The sequence below is a fragment of the Lucilia cuprina genome, chromosome 4, assembly GCF_022045245.1.
Source record: "Lucilia cuprina isolate Lc7/37 chromosome 4, ASM2204524v1, whole genome shotgun sequence".
In the NCBI taxonomy this organism is placed as follows: domain Eukaryota; kingdom Metazoa; phylum Arthropoda; class Insecta; order Diptera; family Calliphoridae; genus Lucilia; species Lucilia cuprina.
Genome location: NC_060952.1, coordinates 53,801,741 through 53,809,240, shown reverse-complemented (window position 1 = coordinate 53,809,240; position 7,500 = coordinate 53,801,741). Strand labels below are relative to the sequence as shown.

Here is a 7,500-nt window from a genome sequence, read left to right as displayed (position 1 = left end):
GTAGAGCCCGGATTATGTGAGAGCCTATAAAAGGGGACTTTATGATACTTTTTCTTTCTTAAAAAAGTACTTTTGGCTTTTTCTATAATATTGAACCTAGAAACATGTAATTATGTATAGCCCGGATTAAGTGAGAACCCATAAAGGGGGACTTTTTGGTACCTTTCTGTTCTTCGCCTGGTAGTTTTTGAAATTTCTATAATACTGAACCCAGAAACATGTAATTAAGTATGTAGAGCCCGGATTAAGTGACAACCCATAAAGAATCTATAAAAGAGGACTTTTCGTTCATCAAAAGGTACTTTTTGAATTTTTTATAATATTGAACCTAGAAACATGAAATTAAGTATGTAGAGTATGGATTAAGTGAAAACATATAAAAGGGGACTTTTTGAAACCTTTTCGTTCTTCAAAAGGTACTTTTTTGATTTTTGTATAATATTGAACCTAGAAACGTGAAATTAAGCATGTAGAGCCCGAATTAAGTGAGGACCTATAAAAGGGGACTTTTTGGTACTTTTCCGTTCTTTAAAAGGTACATTTTGAATTTTCTATATTATTGGACCTAGAAACATGAATTTAAGCGTTTAGAGCCTGGATTAAGTGAGAACCTATAAAGGGTACTTTTTCGTTCTTCGAAAGGTACTTTTTGTGTTTTTTATAATATTGATCCTAGAAACATGAAATTAAGCATGTGGAGCCCGGAGTCAATTAGAATCTTTAAAAGCAATCAGGGATATTTATTTTATTCCATTACGATGAGGGTAGCGAAGCACATTGGGTATAGCTAGTCTATAATAAAGATATAAAAATAATTACTCAGAAAATGAATAATTATAGCTGTGAGTTGAGAGAAATTTAAGGGTTAGTTGAGTGTTGTTTAGGTTGGTTCAGTAGCATAATATCACCTTTTATTTTCCTTTAGAAATGATGAGGTAGTATTTTTAGTTTTCAATACAAAAAAATGCTTATATTAATTAAATTTCAACTAATTAATATAAAAAATATATAAATATAAATTATAATTTTAGTGTTCATGATTCATGAAGTTTAGTGCTCTTTTTGTTTTATTTTCACCACTTTTTAAAAAAAAATTGTTTTGAAATTTGTTATATCGAGTACAAAATTAGCTTATTCATTCGTTATATATGGTACTTAATGGGAAAATTTGCCAAAATAATGTAAATGTGTACTATTTTACAGTAATTTTTAATCATTCCTCTTTGCAATGTATTTTCCTGTATTTTGAAATTCAAATTGGTTCCTCAAAATTAATTGAAAATAATTGTGAGTTTTTTTAAAAAATATCAATAATTCACACACCTTTGTAAAAAATCAGAATTATTGCACTATAATTTCACAATTTATAAGCGATTTTCAATCACCAGGTTAACTGGCTGTAGTGGGGGATCTCGAAAACACCATGAAAAACTTTTTATAAAAAATAGTTTTGAAATTCATTATATTGAGTACAAATAAACTTATTCATTTGTTATATAAGGTACTCAAATGGAAAAGTTTGAATCCAGTTCAATTAGTTTATTCAACATTGAATCTCAACATCCATACTCACTCATCTCAAATGTTTAATTATTAACATGTACTTTTTCTTTTTTTCTCAATTAAGACTCAAGAGTTTTGTTTTTTGTTTTCATATTATAATTCATACTCAAGGAGAGTTTATATTGTTTTTTTGTAGATTTGTAGTCTACTGGACAAATGAATTTACAAATAAATTAGTAGGGATATTATATTTTAGGGGTAGTAAGATACGTTAAGCCCAACTGAAAGGGGCAAATAAAAACCTTCCATTAAAACCCAACAAGAAGTTTTTTATTCTAATGATCGTTTTTTAATCACAAAGGAAAAAGATTTATACAAACCAACAGTTGGTCCTTCGAAAAGTCCTAGAAAGGCTAGGACTGTATAAGATTAGTGGTATCGAGATAATCTCAAAAAGGAAATAAGGATTTCCTGAAAATAACTCCAAGTTATTAATCAAGTATTGCATAATACTTCTCAATAAAGAAATTAAAAAATGAGGCAAGGAGTCTCATCAGAACTTCAACCCTGTAAACCAGACAAGTAACCTCAGCAAAACTTCATCCCTTGAGTGAAAGAAGCAAAATATACGGCAAAAAGTCAAAATGGAAAAATAGGTATGTACTATGTTTAATTAGCTTTTTTGTGCAACTTTCTCTTAAAAACAAACAAAAAAATTCCTCAAAACATTCCTCTTCGAAATACACATGAAACGACCGTATACACCAACAAACATCAAAACTTCACCAATTGAAAAAAAATCCAAAGAAACGGGAAGAATTTTACAAAATATCAAAAAAAAATATAACGGGATACATCAACGCATGCCAACAAATTAATATTCTTCCTTGCCATGAACATCTAACTCAAAACAGGTTTTGTTTCAATTCCATTTGTTTCAACAATTGCAAGAAAGGGCATCAAATAGACAATATATTTCAGTTCAAAGAAAACGTCGTGCAGACATCGAAAAAGTAAATAAGAAAAGGTGATGTGTGTATAATTGAAGAAAAAAAATAATAAAATAAAATACAATTAATAAAAACACTTCTAGTGAAAACCTTATTAAAAAAGAACTTTATCTGTAAAACGAAAAATACAATAATAATAAAAAATTTATATAGAAAACAGTGTAATAAAATAAAAAGAAACAGTGGAAAACAAATATCCACATACTTCTGGTACACAAAGAATAAAAAGAAAACGTATAGAAACATACAACAACAGTATACATTATATAAAATAAACTGTTATCTAGTGGAGAAAAATTGGCATCTAAACATACATAACGAAAAGCACAGAAAAACAAAAACAAAAATAACAACGCAATGACGCCAACAGCATCCAAACCAAGGGTGCCCAAGCCCTATGCGCTTGGTACTCTTTTGTTTTCGTAAATGAGCTTAGCTATAGACAGTGTGTTTTTTTATACACTTATATGCGCTTAATACTAGCAATACGTTGTTGTTGTTCTTAACAGTATACAAGCAAGAGTAAAACAACAACACTTTCGTATTCATTGCTGGTAAACATTGACGAGACGTAGATTTTGTTTTTTTTTATCGTAAAAATGTTTTAAAAAGCACTTGGAAAAAATTTGTGTTAGTTTTAAATTTCAAACTTACATTATTCGAATAAAAATTATTGTACAATAACTCACAATCTACTCTCATATAATTGAAAACGTTTTAAATACTTTTTTCTATTCATTAAAAAATATATTTGCAAAACAAAAGGGAAAATTATTTTATTTTAACAAAAATGCAAATCATATTTTTTGCTGTGTATTTTAGTAGAAAATACACAGCTTAATAAAACCAAATACATCTACACACACGTGTACATCTGTTTTAATATATACAGTGTTGTTGTTGCTTTTATAACAATTTTTTTATGAAATTTTCAGAGGTTGTCTCTGATTTTTGCTCATATCTCCGTTATTTACCGACCGATTTTGCTGATTTTAAATAGCGATCTTCTCGAAAGCATGTCTAATAGAATTATTGAAGATTCGGATCTCGCCGATATCTGGGGTCCTCTAAAAACTGATTTCAACAGACGGACATGGCTTAATCGACTCCGCTATCTATAAGGATATACAGAATATACATACTTTATAGGGTCGGAAAATTATATTATAGAAATTACAAACGGAATGACAAACTTATATATACCCTTCTTACGAAGGTGAAGGGTATAATAAAATGGCATCCAAGAGAAGATGCAAATTTAATCTTTAGCATCTAACAACATTTTGTCAATATTTTAATGAAATTTCTCCTACTATATATACAAATTCACTTCTTAAAGTAAATCAAGAAGAATTAGAAAGAAGGTGGAATAATGCGGTAGAATCGTATGAAAGTTATGTCATAGGAGATGACAAAATTCAAGAAGAAGATAACAAAGACGAACTTTACATTCGCATTGAAGAAGTGTGTAGTTTATATCGAACGACGAAAGCAAAGATATTAGAATATGTTACAAACTTATCGGAACCTAATGCTCATGTGAACAGAAAGTCAACTTTAAGACTATCACCTGTGGAAATACAAACTTTTGAAGGCGGGTACTCTAAATGGCCGATATTTAGGGACATGTTTTATGCAGTCGTTGGGAAAGAAGCTTCAGTAGATCCAGCGGAAAAATTATATTACTTACGAAGTAAGCTATCAGGTGAAGCTTTTACAGTAATTTAAGATTTTGATTTAGTAGGCGACAATTTTGAATTAGCTTGGGCGGCATTAAAAAGTAGGTTTGAAAATAAAAGATTTTTAGTGAATGATCAAATAAATAAATTATTTGGAATTCAAGCTTCTCAAATCGAAACACTTAAGTCGATTAGAACAATCCAAAATGCGGTAAATGATTGTTTGTCAATTTTAAAAACCTATGAGGTTGAAATATCGGACGAATGCATCTTCTGACGCTAAAACTTCCAGAAGGAACCTTAAGAGATTGGGAGATTACAATAAGTAATCATCGAGAACTTCCATCATGGCGTCAACTAAGTGAGTTTCTTTCTTCACGAATTGAAATTTTGGAGACAATGACGGACTTAAAAAAGTCATCATGTAAGGAGAGTCATGTTTACAAATCGCAGTCTTTCCATTCTCAAACTGATTTCGATAAGAAAAAACTGTTTTGTAAAAAATGTAAACAAAACCATCCCCTAAAATGGTGCAAACATTTTAAATCTTTGTCCCCACAAGATAGAGTAAAATATGTTTCTGAGAATAAATATTGTTTAAATTGTTTATCAAATACATGATATAAACCTAAGTGTATGAGTACGAATACATGTAGCATATACCACAAAAAACATCATACTATGTTACATTTGGAAAAAGCTACGAGTACAAAAAAACAATTCAAATAGTCAAACGGATCAAACTACCGAAAATCCATCATCCTCTGGAAATCAAAATTTGAATACCCAAGTTAATAATAACGCATCGTCTACAGGACATCAAGATGTTCAAGCTCTATTTATACAACACGAAGCTATTACTATTCTGTCTACGGCGCTTATACATATACAACACGCTGAAGAATTATTTAAAAAACGTTTATTACATCACGTATTCAGCAATCTCTCTCACTAGCGGTAGAAGCACATAATTTCCAAATAGCTGGATATTATTGCATGAAGAGGACCGTAAATTTCAACAATTTTTTTTTTTGGCAGAAATGATAAATTCGTTAAGCCCTATCATCTAAATACCGTAATGTTTGGAATGAACTGTGCCCCATTTTTAGCAATTCGCACCATTATAACGCTAAGTGAGGATTGCAAAAGTGTTTACCCCGAGGCATCGAATATTTAAAAAAAGAAGTCTACATAGATGATATTTTATCAGAAGGACATACTATAGAAGAGACAAAGATGAAACAAAATCAGATCAAAGATGCTTTAAATACAGCTGGTTTCCCCTTGAAAAAGATAACAGCTAATAACGGTTTTCTACTGGAAAACTTGGCCCGGGAGGATCTTCTAGATGAAGATTTTCTTAAATTTGATTACTCCAGCACAATTAAAACCCTGGGGATTTCCTGGAATGCGTTAGCAGACTCATTATATTACAACGTAAAACCTATGCAAATATCTTCTTCTTGTACAAAACGACATATTCTATCAGTAATAGCTAAATTATTCGATCCATTAGGATGGATAGGCCCAGTAATTGTGGTAGCAAAAATTTTAATGCAACAATTGTGGCAATGCAAATCTGATTGGGACGAAGCCATTCCGTTAAATCTTTTAGAAAAGTGGAATCTGTTTATAAAAACTTTACCTCAGATTTCAAATTTAAATATTCCCAAAAAGCAAAATTCAATTACATGGATTTTGTGATTCCTCAGAATTAGCGAACTGTTGTACTATTTACATGAGGGTCTTGTCATCAACGGGAGAAATATTCAGCAATTTGCTCACAGCTAAAACCAAAGTTGCACCTATCAAAAAATAACAATTCCCAATCTTGAATTATGTGGTGCATTATTACTAGCAAAATTGATCAAAACCATAAGAATAAATTCGTCTATTGTCCTCGGCTGGCTGCAGAAACCGCCAAATACTTTAAAAACAATTGTTGCAAACAGAATTACAATAATCATCGATATTGTCAGTAATAATCATTGGAGGCATGTGAAGAGTGAGGATAACCCAGCTGATCTAGGCTCACGAGGATGAAAGCCACAAGACCTCAGCAACAGCATTCTATGGTGGAATGGGCCTTCATGGCTTACTCAACCAATAGAAATGTGGCCAGAGCCCCGTATATTTGATCCAGTTGACTGGAGACTAAGAGGTCTACAAACTTTCATTTAAAAAAAGCAGTTGAGAAGAAGACTCCACTGGAAGAGAGCAAAGAATTCGATATTTTAGAGAACTTTTCATCATTTGCTCGAGCACTAAGAGTCATAAGTTATATTTTTAGATTTCTTAATCGAATACGCAAACTATCATTTCCTCACGAAACATTTATTACGTCGGAGGAAATAAGGAACACCAAAACTCGGTTAATTCTAATTTCCCAACAGATATACTTTTCTAAGGAAATAGAATGTCTTCAAAGGAAGCTCCCCTTGAATCGTAAAAGTAGACTTCTAACAGTAACTCCTTTCATCGACAAAGAAAACATACTTTGTGTGGGAGGCCGACTAGAGAATTCAGGTTTGAGCTATCAAGAACGTCACCCTATAATCATACATGAAAAATCACGTTTAGCTATTCTCCTTGTGAATTACACTCATGAAATTCTTCTTCATGGAGAGCACCATATTATCCTCAGAGCTTTGAGACAATCATTTTATATACCACGTATTAGAAGTTTAATCAGAAGATGTATTAGAGGATGTAAACCATGTACTTTATATAAGCACAAATTCATAAATCAAATAATGTCTGCACTTCCCCCGGAAAGAGTCAGATTTTCTCTGTCCTTTACGTACACCGGTGTGGATTTTGCTGGACCATTCTCGTTAAAGTCATCAAATTTACGAAACGCGAAAATCTTGAAAGGATATGTAGCTGTATTTTTCTGCTTCTCCACGAAAGCAGTATATTTGGAAGTATGCACCGATCTTTCAACAGAATGCTTTTTAGCATGTTTCGATAGATTTACAGGTCGAAGAGGGGTCCCTAAGACTATGTACTCCGATAATGGTCGAAATTTTCTAGGAGCAAGCTTGAAGCTTCTTAAAATTCATAACGCTTTCCTTAAAGCAGCTGAGAAATCGTTAGTAGAAAAATATAGTACACATGGCTTTACATGGTCATTCATCCCTCCTTATGCGCCCCACATGGGTGGACTGCGGGAAGCAGCAGTAAAAAGTATGAAATCTCACCTCAGAAAAGTCACTACTAACCTCAATTTTACTTTTGAAGAATTTTCAACGCTCATTATTCGAATAGAAGCAGTTTTAAATTCAAGACCGCTGTCACCACTAGCTGAA

General features: G+C 31.8%; 1 protein-coding gene across 2 annotated transcripts in view; it reads left to right on the top strand.

Annotated features, from left to right (window-relative positions):
- The window catches only part of LOC124419436 (gustatory and odorant receptor 22-like), a 300,765-nt gene that overhangs the window by 219,075 nt on the left and 74,190 nt on the right, over positions 1–7,500 (top strand). The gene's annotated exons all lie outside the window — the stretch shown is intronic.